General features: G+C 51.4%; 1 pseudogene; it reads right to left on the bottom strand.

Annotated features, from left to right (window-relative positions):
* Positions 1 to 12,681: 12,681 nt before the first annotated feature.
* On the bottom strand, positions 12,682 to 14,530 carry LOC141974055 (protein canopy homolog 3 pseudogene; annotated as a pseudogene).
* Positions 14,531 to 17,598: the final 3,068 nt, after the last annotated feature.

Below are 17,598 nucleotides of genomic sequence, written 5' to 3'. Positions count from 1 at the left end.
TGTGGCTGCTGCTGAGCAGGGCTCACACAGCACCAAGGCTCTTTCTGATATTTTCCCCAGTGGGACGGGGTGGGCAAGATCTTGGGAGGGGACACAGCTAGGACAGCTGACCCAAACCGACCAAAGGGATATTCCATACCATATGACGTCTGCTCAGTATAAAGCTGGGAGAAAGGAGGAAGGGGGTGGGGTCACCCTTGGTCCTCCGAGGCAACTACTACGCGTATTGGAGCCCTGCTTCCTGAGAAGGCCCGACATCGCCTCTTCATGGGAAGTAGAGAATAAATCTGTTTGCTTTTGCTTCCGCGCGCGGACTTTTGCTTCGCTTTGCTTATATTAAAACTGCTTTTGTTTCACCCACAAGGGTTAGTTTATCTTCTTTCCCCTCTTTACCCTGTTGAGAAAACAAAGGGAAGGGGGGGGGGAAGTGATAGAGCGACTTGGTGGATACCTGGCATTTAGCCAGAGTCAAACCATCACAAACCCAAATAAAATTATATGGTTTTATAAAAATTGGCTTTGTCCGATTATAACAATTTGAGATCACGTTGGCGTCACCAGTGTGCTTTCCTGGACTGCGGCTTCTCGAGGGGCGCCCCACAGATTGTGGCTCGAAAGTAGCAGTGTGGGTCAGTCTCCAGAGATCAACGGACAAAAGAGAAGCAATAGTCAAAGGAATTGGAGCTCCAAAGGAAAAACTGCAGTATAAAATACCCGGAATTCTGGTGCACGAAGACCCGAACGAAGCCGACGGAGCGGTGAGTATAAGGCACACCGTTCGGTTGTGTGGGATTCGGTTGCTTGTGTGTGAGAGTGTGATTGAGACGGAACCTCATTCTGGAAACGAAAGTAGTTTTGGAGCCAGGATTTGAGTTCCGAATCGAGTGCGGAGGTCTTCTAACCGCGGTTCCAAACTCCCGCGAGGGATTTGGCCGGAGAAGGACCGAAGCGGATCCTATAGGACTCGTGGGTGGGTGCACGGGTTCTAGGGGTACGTGGGTGGGTAAAGGGTTCAGCCCTCCCGCAAGACACTCTTACTGGTAACCAAGGGCGAGAGGAATTGCCGTAGAAAATTCCTAAGGCGAGAGGAATTGCCGTAGAAAATTCCCAAAGGATACGTGGATGGGTAAGAGGCCCAACTCCCTGGGTCCAACCCCCTACAAGGGCTGTAGAAGTTTCCACAGTAAAAGCCCTAGATGGGTCAAAAGGAATCAAAAACCCGGGAGCAAGAAAGAAAAAAAAAAAAAAAAAGAGTAAATTACCGGATATACCACCAGATAGTCCATTAGGCATAATGGTTAGAAACTGGAATGAAAGTGGTCCTAGAAAAGGAAAAAGTAAATTAAAATGAGTCCAATATTGTATGGTTGAATGGCCGAAGAAACCTTTAAACCCACCTGTCTTCTGGCCTACTTTTGGATTTTTTTGAAGACTGGATTTGCCAGGCTTTAGTACATCTGTTTACTCAAGAAAACCTTTTAGTCGAGAAGAAAGCGATTATGCAAAATTGTGGATCAGGACTTCACGTCCTTATCCAGCTTCAATACTTACACTAAAAAAGGATGAAAAGTCTGAAGAAAAAAGGGGATAAGAACAAGGAAGGGATAGAGGAAGATGATGAATGGGCATCACTAGATAACTGGCCGCCTCCATACTTTAACAGCCCCGGCCCCGGCGGCCTTAACTCCGGCTGCTTCAACTGCCCCCGAGGCCTCAACTGCCCCGGCGGCTCTGACACCCCCGGCGGTTCCCTTCTGCCTCCGGCTGCATGTGCAAGAGGTAAAACTGCCGTAACTGAGGGACCTTCTTTACCCCTCACGGGAGGTGCCCCTCGGAGGCGATCAAGGAGGCATCGGATTTGGGGCAGTCCCGTTCAACACCTCCGATGGACCAAATTTAAAAACAAGAAAAAAAAATGGGGACTCTATTAGATGATCCTCTGGGAGCAGCTGAGAGGTTGGATCAATGTTTAGGTCCCAGTACTTGCACCTGGGAAGAAGCACAGTCCCTTTTAAGCGTTTTATTTACGACCAAGGAAAGGCAAATGATTAGACCAGCCGGAATGTGTTTGTGGGAACCGCAAAACCAAGCGGGGCCGCCGGCGGGTCGGAACTGGCCCAGTGTCCGCCCTCACTGGGGTCATAAGAACAGGGCCGACAGAATATGAGGGACCTCAGAAATTGAACAGTGGCCGGCATTAGAGAAGCAGTTCCTCGGGGGCAAAACATTAATAAAGCCTTTAGCGAACATCAGGGGAGAGATGAACCACCCACTGGTCGGCTGGAAAGATCAAGAGAGAATTTACAAATGTGTTCGGGGGTAGAGCCCACACGCCCCGTGGGAGCGGCTTTATTAAAAAACAAAACCAAACCAAAAAACCAAACCCACTCAATTCGTAGCCAATTCATGAGGTGCCATCAGGGCAAAGTTAGAGGAAGTATACAATTGGCAAGACCGGAGTCTGCAGGAGCTATTAAAAGAAACACAGAAAGTGTAAAAGCAGAAAGCAAAGGCGAAAATATTTGCAGCAGTCAGAGAAACCTCTGAGATCTCATTCTAACGGATTTACCTGCAGCTTTGGGTGGTGAAGAGAAAGGGGCAGTAATTAGAGGAAACGAATTAGCATGCTATTATTGTGGAAAGAAGGGACGTTTACAGCAGAACTGCAGAAAACAGGAGCAGGATAAAAGGATGTTTAAAGAAGAATAACAGAGTCGGGAGTTCTATTTTCTGGGGATAAAGACGTCAAAGGAGTGCTTGATAAAAATAAAATGAAGCCCCAGAGAGAAGAGTTTGGATTTTTAGCAAATAGGGGTGCGGGGGGAAAAAAAAAAAATCAACTGTAAAAAAATATTCCGAGGGGATTTATTATTGCTACCAGAAGCTGAAATTAAAAAAATAAATAATAGTACAAGAAAAAATAAAAAAAATAATTATACATTAATGGGAAAAGACGAGCGACAGATAAATCCTAAAGTCTGGTATACAAAAGGAGAGATTGGAAAGCTTAAAATAAAGCCTATTTAAATTGTTAGAATTGATCCGGAGACACCAATTCAGACAAAACAATACCCCGTTCCCCTAAAGGGTCGAGAGGGGCTGGAACCAATTACAGACGAATTATTAAGTAAAGGCACATTGGGACCTTGTATGTCTCCACATAATACACCTATTTTACCGGTTTTAAAATCAGACGGATCTTACAGATGGGTGCAAGATTTCAGGGCTGTGAATCAGCGAACTGTGGCTCGTTTCCCTGTGGTAGCAAACCCCCATGTGCTGCTTAACCAACCACCCCTGACTATTCGCTGCAGTGTAACTGACTTAAAGGATGCATTTTGGTCCTGCCCCTGGACAAGGGGAACAGAGACTATTTTGCATTTGAATGGGAAGATCCATCTAATAATAGAAAACAACAACTCAGAGGGACAGGGCTTCCCCAAGGGTTTACAGAATCGCCTAACCTTTTTGGGCAGGCATTAAAAAAAAAAAAAAAAAGGTACTGCAGATGTTCAAGCCATCCTCAAAAATAAAGCTTTTACAATATGGAGATGATTTATTAATAGCTGGACAAACTGAGAATGGTGTCAGGATGGGGACTATAGAACTGCTGAACTTTGTAAAAAAAAAAAAAAAAAAAAAAAAAAGATTCAAGGTTTCAAAATCTAAATTACAAATTGTAGAAAATGAAGTCCTGGGGGCAGTAGGGCTTTGAGTGATCATTTCTTGAGATATTTTGGCTGCATTGGAATATATGAAATTGCAAAACAAACTACATACAGTTGTTTATCCTGTTAAAGGATTAATAAAAGAACTATGAGACAGACCGCAGCTGGTGGAAGGAAAACAGCTTATCAACCTTTTGAGAGGGTCCAGGTAGATTTCACAGAACCACCAAAAGTTGGGAGATACAAATATTTGCTGGTAGTGGCAGATCAATTAACTCACCGGGTAGAAGCCTTTCCTACCACCAGAGCGACTGCTCAGTCAGTAACTAAATAGTACTGGAACAAATTCTACCACGGTTTGGAATTATAAAAGCATTTAATTCGGATCATATTAGCCCAGACACCTCCTTTAGGATTTGCAGTACACAAAACACAGGGAGGAGATGAAGTAATGATTAAAACCTGGAAGGAGGAAAGCTTATCTCATGGATAAGAAGGACCATTCCGAGTACTGTTAACCACAAAAACTGCTGTAAGAACTGCTGAGAGAGGGTGGACTCGAGTTTCAGGGTGAAAGGACCGGTTACAGAAAAGCCTCAGTGGAAGATTGAATCAACGCCGGGAGACCTAAAGCTTCGAATGCAGCGGAATCAACAAAGGGATGGACTCATTAAGACTAATTGAATAATTAGAAGGACTCTGTATTGGTAACAAGAAAATGTAAGGTATTTGCTATGAAGCTTTGTAAAATCCTGAATGTTTGTTATAATAAGTTGTGGTGTCTGCTTTATAAATAAGTGTATAAGCCGCTGTATATAGTTGAACAAGAAGTTGAATAAGAGTAACAAAAAGGAGAAGAAGACTAAAAATAAATTCGAAGTGAGGGCAAGACCGGGTTGGCCTCCATTTTTGCTGTTGAGAAGATAAACACCCGACCGTTGGCAGCAACCCAATGGGTCTAGGGACAAACAGAAAAATGTGCCATACCGGACCTCACTATAGGGGTTTCCTTTTTCTCCTAATTATATGTGTCGGCCCTGTCCTGGATACAGAAAGCCGAAGTGCTCCATGTGATCCCCTTGAAGATAACAAGTTTGTTTTATTAGCCAAGACAATGAGCAGAACTTTCAATCGAAGCCACTGTTGGGTCTGTGGAGGACCTGTAGGACTGTCCAGCTGGCCGTGGGTCTCTGTACCCCTTACTCCATCGCAGATTGTGAGTAATTACAGTGATGTTAACAACACTACCAGGGAAGAAAACGGAGCATGGCCAATCCAGTTTCCAAATCAGGGCAGATCTGTGTGAACCGAACTCGGACAGGAGGAACTGATGTAGGGGAGAGTAAATGCCAGTGGACACTTACACATAAATCGATCAACAAAGACAGAGGTATTTATATATGGTTATGGCTTAATGAACAGGGACATAGCAAAGGGGTCAAGGGATTCTGGTCAGATAAAAATAAAACTGAATATGCTAAGTTATACAGAAACAGCGTTTATAGTCGAACCTGTGTATGGAGAAATGATACGGGATCCTGGTGTTGCCATGTACAGATAAATGATAATTTGAACGAAGTTTTCAGTCCTTTAGGAGATAAAAACAACCTTAATTGGATCCCTGATTATTTTGTTAATAATTCTCACTTTTGGACCTTGTATCTTAAATTAATTAACCTTGTTAAGAACAGGATTAAAACTGTCCAACTCATGATATTAAGGCAACAATATACTGACTTAACAAGAAGATGGCACCTTTTTAGGGGCTGCTAGGGAAGCTATTTTTAAGCTTAACCAGCAAGTTGAGGTATAAAAAGAAATGGGGGGACTGTAATAAACTATTGTAACTAATTTGCTAAGTTAAGCAAGGCGGGTATGATAGGTTTGAATGATCTGTAAATGTTAAACCACACTATCCTGCTGTCTAAAGTATTGTAAAAATAGAATATGGTACCCTGTGTGGGTTTTGAAGTGATTTGCAGTTACTATGACCCGTATTACAATGAATGTTTGAATATATATGGATAAAATATCAAGTATGGCATTCGGTTGGAAAAATGTAACTACTTCTTGGGAACCCCATCACCTAGAGCTGATAGGTAACCGCTTCTCGGGAACCCCATCACCTAGAGCTGATAGGTAACCGCTTCTCGGAACACCCCCCCCACCTAGAGCTAACCTGTGACTGCTGCTTGGAGAAAAGCCGCCAAAAGATGGGATCATGAGGCTTTTAAAAGATCCAGGAGGAGAAAAGCGCGCCAAGAGACCAAGGCTCCGAGACTTCCAAAAGACCCCGCAGGGGAGGACAAAGCCCCGAGCATCTCAAAGGACCCGCTGGAGAAAAGCAGGACAATCGTCTGACGAGAGAGGGCTGGTTAAAGACGGTGGCACAGGAGTATAAAAACCTCTGTTGTTTTGAACTCGGGGTGCGTGTGGCAGAGCTGCGGCTCTCCCTGCACCCAGCGCTGCTTTGCCTATTGCTTCCCACCCTCACTCGATGGAACCCAATAAAATGATATATTTTTATAAAAATCGGCTTTGCCCGGCCATAACGCGGGTGCCGGCGCCGAGGGGGCTCAGCACCTCGCGGGTGGCGTTGGTGCCGGGCGCCGAGGGGGCTGAAGCTCAGGTCGCGGCGCGGCCCCCCCCGGCCTCCGGGGGGCGCCCCCCTCCTGGCCGCCCCGGTCCCCGCGGAAAGGCCCTGCCCGCCCCCCGCTGCGGAGCCGCCCCGGGCTCGGCCGGGAGAGGGGGCGGGCCTCGGGCCGGGCGGGAGGGGAGCTGGGCTCCGGGCCCGCAGTGGCCGGGGCGGCTGCCCATCGCGTGGGACGGGAGCGCGGCTCGTTCGCGCGGGGCCGGGACCGGCCCGGCGCCGCTTCTCCGCTCCGCCGGCGGCTCCCGCCGCCGCGTCCCTCCCGCGTGTTACCGGGGGGCGGGAGGGGAGCGGCCGGCCGCGTGGGGAGCGGCCACCGGCCGGGCTCAGACCCCGCCCGGCCTCGGGGCTGAGCCGGGACAGACGGCGCCTCCCGGCGGTCCCTTGGCCCCCGCAGGTTTGGTCGCCGCGGCTGCCGAGCGGCGTGCCGGCGCTGCCGCCGCCCCGTGGCGCCGCGGGCAGGTCCCGGCGCTGCTGTCGGGCGGGAGGCGGCCCGGGGGCTGTGTGCGGCTGTGCTGGAGAGTTCCGGGCGTGCCGAGGGTCCCGGGGCTGCTGGCGTTCCCTGCCGGCGCCTCGCTGCTGGGAGCCGGCGTGTTCCTGCCCGCGGCTCGGGCTGGGTTGGGGGCGAAGCAGCTGTTGGAGAGAATCCCCCGGAGCTCGGCCCCGGGGCTGGAGTGTTGCGAGCGGCTGGGGGTGCGGGGTCGCCCGGGCAAGTGCCTGGGCCCGCGGGCGCCTGCGGGGCACTGGAACTTGGCTGCCCTATTCCTCCCTCGTTGGAGCTTCGGGGATTTTCTGGAGAAAGTGTAATTGCAGAGGAGCGCGGGTCGCGGCGACGTGCTGGGGCCTGGCCCACGCCTACCGGGTGCTGCTGAAGGAAGGCTTCTCCGTGCCCTCCGAGGGGAGAGAAGGGCTCTGGGGCTGGGAACAGACCCCAGAGGCTGCGGCCCCTGCCAGGTCCTCAACGGAAACTGCAGCCGCTCCAAGGCCGAGGGCGGGCGCTGCCGCCGAAGCAGAGGCCCAGCCCACGCCGGTGTCGGGCGCTCCCGGCGAGAAGACAAACACCCCGAGCAATGCCCTGGCAGTGTACGCGGTGAGGACGGAGCAGGGCCATCGCCAGAAGAGGAGGAGGCGGAGGCAGAGCCAGGGCCAGTCACCCCATCCTGAGCCCTGCGGGAGCTGCCAGAGAGGCGGAAGGATTTCAGCCGCCCCCCAGGTGAGCACCTCGTTCCCCGGCTGCCCCGGTGCCGGGGTCGCGGGGCCGGGAGTGGGGAAGCAGAGGGGAGGGAGGCCGGGCAGCGGGGAGCCCCGTCTCGGGAAGGGGCGCCGACAAGGAATTGGGAGAAGGAAATCGCTGGGCTGCGGACGGGATCCTGGTCTGGGGGGTGGGTGCTGTGCCGAGGGAGCCTCCCCCCGTCCCTCCGCTGCCTCGGAGGTGGGGGATCCCTGCAGGCCCCCCCCAGCACGGCGGGGTTCAACCCCTGCCCGCCGCCCACCCGCACACCCACCCGCACTGCCCAAAGCCGGAGCGAGGGTCTCTGAGCCCCGGCAGACTCACCGTTCTGCTCCCAGTACCCCCAGTGCTCCCACTGGGCAGCCCCTGGGGGATTCCGCGGCCGCTCTGCCTGAGCAGGGTGACGGGTGGGGCCCCACAGGGGCACTGTGGGTACTGGGGGACACTGGGAGCACTGGGGACACTAATGGTACTGGCGGGCCCCGGGAGCCCTGGGGGCCCTGGGTGCGGCTCCTGCTCCCCCCCGCCGCTCTCCCGTGGCTGGGGGGGTCGGGCCCCTCCCGGAGCCCGCAGCGGCCCCGCGCCCGGCCGGGCCCCCCTGCGCCTCGCCAGGGGCTGCGGCTGCGAGGCCGAGGCCTCCGAGCAGGTGCGCGGGGAGGGGACCGGGGCCTGCCGGGGGGCGTCGGCCTGTCCCTTCAGGCTGCCGGGGCGGGGGGCACGGCCCCGGGTGGGGGCAGCGAGCAGCAGGGCCGCCAGGCCGCGGGTCATCGCGGTTACTCGGCTTCTGACCAATCTCAAACTGTCAGGATTGTTCCCAGAGCGCCTGGGCGCTGGTAATTAAACCTGTCAAACGATAGCCACTTATTAATTTTTCCTGCTGTTAACAATATCCTGAGAGAAAGGAGTTTTTCTAAAGCTTCTTCCTTTTACGAGTTCCCTCCTTTGGTTTTTCCATTGCACTCCTGCGATCCTTCTTATTTATCATTCCACATCTCTCTATTTTCTGCTTTATAAAAGAACCACAACCAGGGCAGCACTGAAACCGGTCAGTCACACAGACTAGTATGACTAGAGTTGTTAGAACAGCGACAATTACTTTCTTTAACCAGGTCCTTAAGTTCGGAAACCAGGATGTCATGAACTTCAATCTCGGGGTAAGTGCCTGATACCCATCAGCAGGATTGTGTGTTTTTTAAAAAAAAGCATTTTGCAGATATTACAGATATTGTGTAACCAGTTCATCTCCATCCAAAAGACTGTACCAGGCACAGCAAGTATTCTCCCAAATAAAATTTCAGCTGGGGAAATCCCAATTGGCTTCTTGGGGTATTCCTTATATCCCGGAACACTACATGTAAAGCATCAGGCCACTTTAGGCAAGCCTGTTTACAAGCCTTAACTAATTTTTCTTCTAAGGTTCTGTTCATTCGTTCTACTTGACCAGATGATTCTGAATACCAGATGAGTATGAAACAAAAAATGCCAAAGGAATTACAAATCTGAATTCAAACCGCAGCTCTGAAATGACCCCCTCGATCAGAATCGGTGACTTCAGGAACTCCGTATCTGGGAATTGTTTCCTTCAGTAAAATTTCTACTACTGCTTTTGCCTCCTTTTTCCTAGTAGGAAAAGCTTCTATCGCTAACATGGCAGAGTAGCCCATTGTTTCTGGCATGGCAGCGCTGTCAGTTGGGAGCTTTTGAAAAGGAAAGGTGGCTGGAGGTCTTTTTCCGCTGGGTGCCTTAATTCATACAGAAGCATATTGTTTACAAAGTTTACACCCTTCACAGATTCTTTTGGCTGCTGCACTAATTCCCGGGGCAGCCCCAAGTCTTTGAATCGGGAGTGCTAAGCTCTCTGGCCCCCCATGAGTGTTTTTGTGATGCCATCGCGTCACCGGTAACAAATACCTTTGTGGAAGAAGAGGCTTGAGACTGAGCACCCGTTGTTCTCCTTGTGGCTGGGCTCCAGGCCGGATCCACTGCTCCTTTTCTTCGCCAGGGAGGTCTTCAGGTAACTTCTTTATCTCCGGGAGTTCGATATCGCCTCACGATGTGATAATGACACGATAGACACCACCTGTCGTGCTGCGGCTCTGGCTGCTTGGTCAGCTCAAGCATCTCCTTCTGAAATCCTATCTTGCCTCTGGGTAGGTGCTGTTATACAGGTGGCAGAAATCTCAGAGGGTGGTTGTAGCGCCTCCAGTAATGCCTTGAGCTGCTTGCCATGAGCCATAGTCTTCCCAGCTGATGGTAAGCAGCCCCATTCTTGCCATAAAGTCCCAGTCGCGTGGCAGATACCAAAAGCGTATTTAGAGTCCGTATAAATGTTACCTCTTGTCCTCTTGCGTAATTTGCAGCTTCTGCGAGAGCAATTATTCCCGCTCCCTGTGCCCCCAAAGGTGCAGGCAAAGGTCCCGCCGAGAGTACCCGCGTTTCCGTAGCCCCTGCGAAACCGGGGACATCTGCGACCTCCTGCATAACAGGAGGAGCCGTCCGTGAAGAGGTTCAAGTCAGGGTTATCTAAAGGCTGATCCTGTAAACCGTCTCGCAGTGTGCTGCTTTGGCTTCATAACTGAACACGGTTCTGGTTATCTTTCTCTCCATGGGAGGGTGAAGGCATTAGGGTGGCAGGGTTCAATGTATTGCACCTTTCCAACTTCAAACGATTAGCCAAGGATAGGACTGTCTCTGTGCGCCCCTTGAGGAGAGAAAGCTTTCTCTGCATATTGTTTTAACGGTATCTCTACGTAATGGGGCACACAGACCGTCAGTGGATGTCCTCGGACAATTGTCCTGGGGTTTCTTCTGTCGTTCCAGCTGCTGCTGCTATTGCTCTAATGCAAAAAGGAGTTCCTTCAGTCACTGGGTCTAATTTGGGAGAAAAATAGGTAACAGGTCGTTCGTGTGGTCCTAAAGTTTGTACTAACACCCCTCTTGCAATTCTTTTCATCACAACAGAATGTAAAAGGCTTTGAATAATCAGGAAGTCCTGGCTTTAATATGAACCCAAGATATTTCGCCCGCTGTTTGCGCATAGCGGTCACTTGGACAGAGATGCACGGTGTCCCTTGTTAACCAGCTGGATACACAGATACTCAGAATGCCTGATACAGTCATCCTTAGTTTTGCTTGCCAGTAACAAATCACCAACATATTGTATCCAGGCAGACTTACCTGGAAAAAACAAATTTTGTAAATAATTTTTCAAAATTTGAGAAAATACTGTTGGAGAACTGGTAAAATCCTAGTGGTAACCTAGCCCAGGGGAACTGCTTCCCGTGCCACGTGAAGGCAAAGACTGATTGGCTTTCTTCTGCAATTGGAACGCCAAAGAAAGCTCCTGTAAGATTAAGCCCCGTGAAATACTGTGCCCGGACTGGAATCTGTGTTAAAATCAGCCTAGGATCTGGTACCACAGGGTGTGAAGCCGTGACCTGCTCATGTACAGCTCGTAAATCTCGAACAAATCTATATTCAGCATCTCCATCGTTATCTGCTTTATGTTTACTAACTGGTAACATTGGAGTGTTACAAGGACTACGACACTCCTTCAAAACTTAAAAAAACCGCACAGTTTGTTTTTCTATACTGGGAATGGCCTCATTTATAATTGGATATTGCCAAGCTGAAGGAGTCGTCCCTCCTTCTGTTTTTATCACAACTGGCTCAGCTGATTTTAACCATCCCACTGCATCTCCTGTTGGACTTCAAAGTTCTCTGGGAGCCGCAGCCAATTCAAAGCGTACATCGTTCAAATCATTTGGGTTTTGACCTCCCAATTCAATTATTTTTGAGCCCATTCAAATCGACCGAATCCCTGTTAGAGCCAAGGAGATAAACGTACCAGGTTCCTGCAAAAGGTCTCGTCAAAGGGGTAGATCCATGTTTTATCGCTTCCCCTACTGCTCTCTGTACGATCATTTGGAATGTGAGGAACTTCAAAATTCAGTAGAGGCCCAGAAGGCCAGTAGGGGAATTGGGAGAGATCACAAAGTTACCCCAAACCAAGTCCTTACCCAAAACGATTCTGTTTACCTTTGCAGAAATCTGACCGTGCTCGTGTACCTTGGTTCCAAGGGGTCCCGTTGTTCTTTCGGTTCCCAGAGAAGATGAGTGAGGTCGAGGAGGTCTGGCAGGTGGAGATCCTCCTTGTGCAGACACGGGTCTCAGCGGGCTCTCTCTCTGCCTGCGGCCCAGATTCCCACAGCAGAAGCACTCTAGAGAACTGGCATATTGAGAGATGGGAGGAATTCTGCCTCACGTCCGCCTTCCCCTCATTCTGCCTCGGGGAAATCCCCGACCTCTCCCTCTTGGGTTATAGGTTTGGGCAATCGCTGCAGCCAGCAACCTAATTTCGCTTTCTTTCTTTCCTTGCTCTTGCTTCTTCTCAAGTTTTAACCTTTCGCCACCTCTCCGGTCAAAAGCAAAACCAGCAACGTTCAAGATTTGACTGTTTCACCTTGCCAGCCTGGCGTGAGTTTCTCCAAAACCCCTAAATAGCTAGTGGCTCTTGGAAATTTTCAGGGGTCATGCCCCATAATGAGTAAAGTAGCCTTCAATCGGCCCTAATAATCACTTCGGTGCTCGTCTGATCTTTGTCTCCATTCCAAAACTTTTGACAAATCAGTTACTCTCTCACTTTTGTTGGAAAATCTTTTCCCTTTCCTCTGTTTGAAATAGTTCTTGTAATAGTTTTCCTATCATTCCAGTCAGGGGTGACAATTCCCGGCTGAGCACATTTTTCAGCAGCAGCCCGTAAGCGAGGCGCTTCTGCCTGCCAAGCGACTAAATCCCCTTGTTTCCAAGGCTCGTGTCCCCTGGCTGCTGTTACTGGAGAGACGCCGGCGCCTGCCCCAGGGCCCGCTCCAGGCTTTGGGCTGGAATCCAGAGGCGCTGGATACACGCCAGCACTCTGAAAGGCGGTTCAGATTCTTCAGCTGCAGGAGCTGGAGGAAGTCAACTCCCTTCACTTTTTATCCAGGAGGTTTTCTGTCTTGGTTGACCCCCATTCTACTAGACATGCCGAGAATCAATATCTTGACTCTCAGAATCCTCCAAAATGATTCCGAGCAATTTCTGCTGATGGGGTGTAACTGTTCCTTTCGGAGGCCGTACACCCATTGGCCCTCCTCCTCTGTTTCTTGTCAGGAATGGCCATTCCTCTTGGCACCATATTATCAGTTTCCTTTTCTGTTATGATTGTGCCAAAGGTATCTTTCCCTAATTTTGGAAAACCTCAGCGAGGGGCGTCCCTCCCCCTTTCAACGCTGAGTGCTGTCCCCATCTTCTGTATATTTCTTTTATCTCTCTCTTTGCAGATTTAAACACCAAGAGTTCCCCAATATAATTTTTAAAAAATCCCCCAAACCCAAAATAATGAACGTGGCCAGGCTGTTAACACAGAGCATGAGAACACAGAGTGCGAGGATGCAGGTTTTGAACCCCGGGAGCAAGATTTATATGCTGGGTCTTTTGGCTGTGATAAGCTTTCAGACCCTGACGCTGTAAATCCTGAAAAAACCTGGGCTGTGCTCTCCTTAGCTGGGGATGATCCGTGGGTAACAGTGAGGTGAGAAGCCTTGGCGCAAGGGCATGGGGACACGGCGAGAAAGATTCTTGCTCCTGTAAGCTATGAGCTGGGACATCAGCCACGTTGGGAAGGACGGCATTTGTCTGTTATTAAAGAACTACAGAAGAGCATTAATGAGGACGGGCTGCAAAAGTCATTTACAACACGTACGCCGGAGGCAGTCGCTCCTGGATATCAGTCAGTCCCATGGAACTGGCTGGCGCTTTTACAAACGGCACTGACGCCAGCACAGAACTCTATCTGGAAAACCCAGCGCGTGGATCTCTGTGCTCAGCGTTCGCGCCCCCCCGCCTGCAGGCGCGGAGCTGGCGGCTCCGTGAACGGCCCCCCTCACCCCGCTGCTCGCAGGACCGCACCCGGGCGGGCAAGGCTGGGCCGGGCCCTCCGGCCACCCGGACATCGGTCCAGCCTCCCCGCAGTCGCTCCCGCTGCGATGCCAGTCCCCCTTCCTTTGTCACCCACAGGATGCGGCAGGGCAGCCCCCACGCCCACAGCTCATCGGCCGGGCTGTGGGCAAGCCGAGCCTCCTCCTGGGGCCCGCTCTCCTCCAGGGCCTCCCCCGCTGCCGGGAGGCCGGCAGCTCCCTCGCTCTCGTCCTTCCAGCCCTTCTCCGTCCTGCTCTTTTTCTTGCTCTGCTTCTCCCGCACGCTCGCCAAGTCACCCTTCTTGCCACGCCACTTCTCTGCCAGGCAGCTTGTGTCCTCCCTTCCCGCACGTGGTCAGCGCAGAGAAGCTGGGAGAGATCCTCCGTCTGGTGGTGCCCGTGCCAGTCCTCGATCACGTCTGCGTACTCCTCCGCCAGCACATTTGAGGTCAGCCGCCTCAGCAGAGGTCTCGTTCCACAGCTCACGGGGGATGTCCGTCACCACCTCGACGGCCTTGTGCACCAGGTTGTGCAGGGCCTCGAACGTCTCCGACATGCCCTTGGCGAGTCTGTTCCTGCCGCTCCTCTCCTCACGCAGGTTGTAATCCCGCAGCCGCTTACAGATGTTTTCCGATATCCGACTGCGTGTACTTGACGGCAGAGCCCTTCCCATCCAGGAAGCTGCACTTGGTGTCGGTCACCTCCTTGGCGTTGCCAGTCTCCTCAAAAGCAGATTTCGGCTCCGCTGCCACGCGCTTGCACACCTCGCGCTTGCTGGGCGGACGCACCCGGTCCATTTCGCCGCCAGCAGCAGCGGCGGCGCTGCCGCCGCCACGGCTCCGGTTCCGGGGCCGCCCGACCCCCGGGCGCAGAGCCCGGCACCACGCTCTCGGCCCGCGCCCGCCTACCCCCCCCCGCCAAAGCGACAGTTTTTCACAGAGAAGGTGCTGACGCTGTCGTGCAGCAATGGCTTTCAGTATCCCGAATGATGTTTTGATGTTGGTAGTATTTGTCATTCTATGTCGTGTCGGCAGTAAGTGTAAGGGGCCCTGTTGTGCGGTTGTTTTGCGTGTGGGAGACGCAGCCCAGGTGATGCTGCGCAGCGCGGAGCTCTCCCACCCGCCAGGGAAGCGCCCGGGGAGGAAGGACAGGGCCCAGTGCCCGCCCGCTGGGTCATCACTGCTGCTGTGTGTTCGGGCTCAGGGTTTTAAGTGTCACAGGTGAAATACCTCCTCTAGCGGGAGGCGGTAATTCTGTGTTCATTGTTGTTGTCTTGAATTTAGGTGCGTACCTTGTGGGGAGAGTGCACCTCTGGACCATCTGCCTGACGGAAATATTGTCAGAAGATCATCTACAACCTTAGGGATGTTGTTTGTTTTTGTCCCCTCTGTGCGGCCCCGTGTCCGTAAGCACCACGACGGGGACGTTTGCTTGGCCCAGAGCCGCTCCTGCCAGAGCAGGCAGGGACTGTGCCTGCCTGCACCCTGCTCCTGCCTCCTGCCCCCTCCAGAGCCCGGGGGCTGCGGGGCACCCACTGCAGGAACAGGGGGATGGGACAGGTCAGGTCCTTGGCTCTTTCACCTCAGATCTAATCCCCTGGGGCACACAGCTGCCTTCTCCGTCCTCCTGCACGACCCCCCCAGGGCACCCGGCCCCGCGACAAAAGCAATCCCAGCCGTGGCTTGACCTTTCCCGACGCAGGAACAGCCCAGACTCTCTGCCCCAGCACACTTTTCATGCCCACTACGGGGCCTTTATCCCCCTCTAGGGCACGTCGGGGGCTTGGTGGGGCCGGGCCAGCCTGCTTGGCAGATCCTCTGCGATCGACTCGCCAGGGGCTTTTGCTGAGCGCACCTCCCAGGGTTTGTTCCCAGTCCCTTCAAATACCCCCATGGGAGACTTTATTCTCCGTTAGAACACAGTGACTCAGGGACGCCGGTAGCCCCCGGGGACACCGGTTTTACGCCCCACCCCTGCTGGAGAGCTGAGCACGCACACGACCGATGTGATCAAGCAATGCCCGTTTATTACAGCTAAGAAAGCCCTTTCATAATGTTTTCCCGCACACGTGAGTAACATGCAGTACAAGTCCTCAAGACTGTAGAGTTAACTTAGCCCGCGCTTTAAACCTTCTCATGACGGGATAAAAAGTGCCCCATCAGCCTTGCCAGGCTTCCCGCCTTGTGGAACTGCCTCTTCCGTCCCAACCCCTGCCGGGGGTTGTTTGTCTCGTCGAGTTTCTCCCCCCTCACTCAGGGTCACATCCTTATCGCATTCTTGCTCGGCTGAGGCTCCTATCAGTCTTGTTCTCACGCAGGATTGCTCACATGGCCATTCTCTTGCCGAAAGTCCTCCAGATCCCAACATATCCCTCTTCTTGGTTTTGAGCAATCCAAATTTCTTGCAGGCCCTTCTGTACTGAATGTGTGACACAAAAAACTAACCACAGCAAAATAACAGCAAGCATGATAACTACAAGAATTACAACAATTCCCCCTTGTAACAACTCCTTCCCCCACAGATCAAGAAAGTGTGGGCAGGTAAACATAATCCCACTGTGTTATTACCCCAAACATAGGAATACGACATTTTGGGGGACAGCAATTGCCAGGTTGGTTCCCAGTATATGAAGCGTTGCTTGGTGTCACTGTTTGTCAGGGGTACGTTAGAATTAACTAATAAGGCAGCTTTTTTCCCACTCCCTACTGCCCCAAAGCTGGGTGGCATAGAGCCTAACAAATCTAACTCTCGTGGTTCAGTCATGGTTTTGTTAAGACTCATAATGAGCTGACCTTGCCAAAAAGCTGTGGTCTTGATGCCACGATGAGTAGCTTGGACAGGGGCATTGGCCTGTGAAAAGGTCATCTTTGCCCAACTGTTGTTTGACACCAGCCCAATAAACTCTTGTGGGTTAAAGTATGGAACTCCTAATAGACATGTTCAGAATGGGTCTGAAGGAGTAGCCATTGAAAGGCAAAAGGATTCTTGGCCTGTCTCATTAGCTATCATTACCCATATATTTGGTTGAGGAGAAACTGCTCCTACTGGACGAGCATTAAGCACTGTCAGAACCATCACAAGGTTTAGGATTGCGAGCTTGGCCTTCTCTCCAGGGCCGCACCCAGCGAGATGGAACCCACTGCAAGCCATGATCTGTAAGCAAACACATATCACCTCTGCCGGTTAATTGCACTTTAACAGGCCCTTCCCGTTGCCCAGTATTTGAATTTTTGAACACACCCAACGGTTGCTGTATACCCCGAGATCGTTCAGCATCACCTTTTATTGCTAAACTGTGAATCATCATTGGTGGTTCTTGACGTTCTCCTGTAAGCCTCAAGAAATTAAAAACATATAAAACCTTGCTTAATCGTTCAGCTGGCATCATACCCGTGGTTCCCTCTTTTTGTTTTTGAAGCATTTGGTTCAGAGTTTGATGAGCTCGTTCAACGATTGCTTGTCCAGTGGGAGAGTGTGGAATTCCTGTGCAGCGTTCGATTCCCCACAAGATACAGAAATGCTGGAAGCGCCCAGAAATATATGCTGGACCACTATCTGTTTTGATCCTTTTTGGCACCCCAAATACTGCAAAAGAACTATATAAATGTTTTCCAACATGTTTAGCTGTCTCTCCAGTTTGGGCTGTAGCCCAGACGGCCATGGAGAAGGTGTCAATAACAACGTGCACATATTTTAGCCTACCAAATTCTGCTATGTGAGTAACATCCATTTGCCACGATTATAGAGGAGATAGGCCCCGTGGGTTGACTCCTGTTCCCAGGCCAAACCCTATCGGCAACATATTGCCCTATGGGCAAGAGGCAACAATGCCTTTTGCATCTGCCAAAGGAATTTTAAATTGTTCATGCAACAATTTTGCTGACTGATGCGAAAAATTGTGAGATTCTCTAGCTTGTGCAAACAAATTTGGAGAAGGCCGGAGCAACTAATTGATCCGCTAATTCATTCCCATATCCGAGTCCCTCCTTGGATTGATGACTTCTGAAAAGTAGACAACACTTCTCTGATCCAGAGTGTGAAATAATTGTTGCCACAGTTTTCCTAAGCGTTCATTTTTTACTTCTTTTATTT

This window comes from Athene noctua, chromosome 1 (assembly GCF_965140245.1).
Source record: "Athene noctua chromosome 1, bAthNoc1.hap1.1, whole genome shotgun sequence".
NCBI lineage: Eukaryota > Metazoa > Chordata > Aves > Strigiformes > Strigidae > Athene > Athene noctua.
The sequence above is the reverse complement of the archived record's forward strand: the minus strand, read 5'-3'. Positions and strand labels throughout refer to the sequence as shown.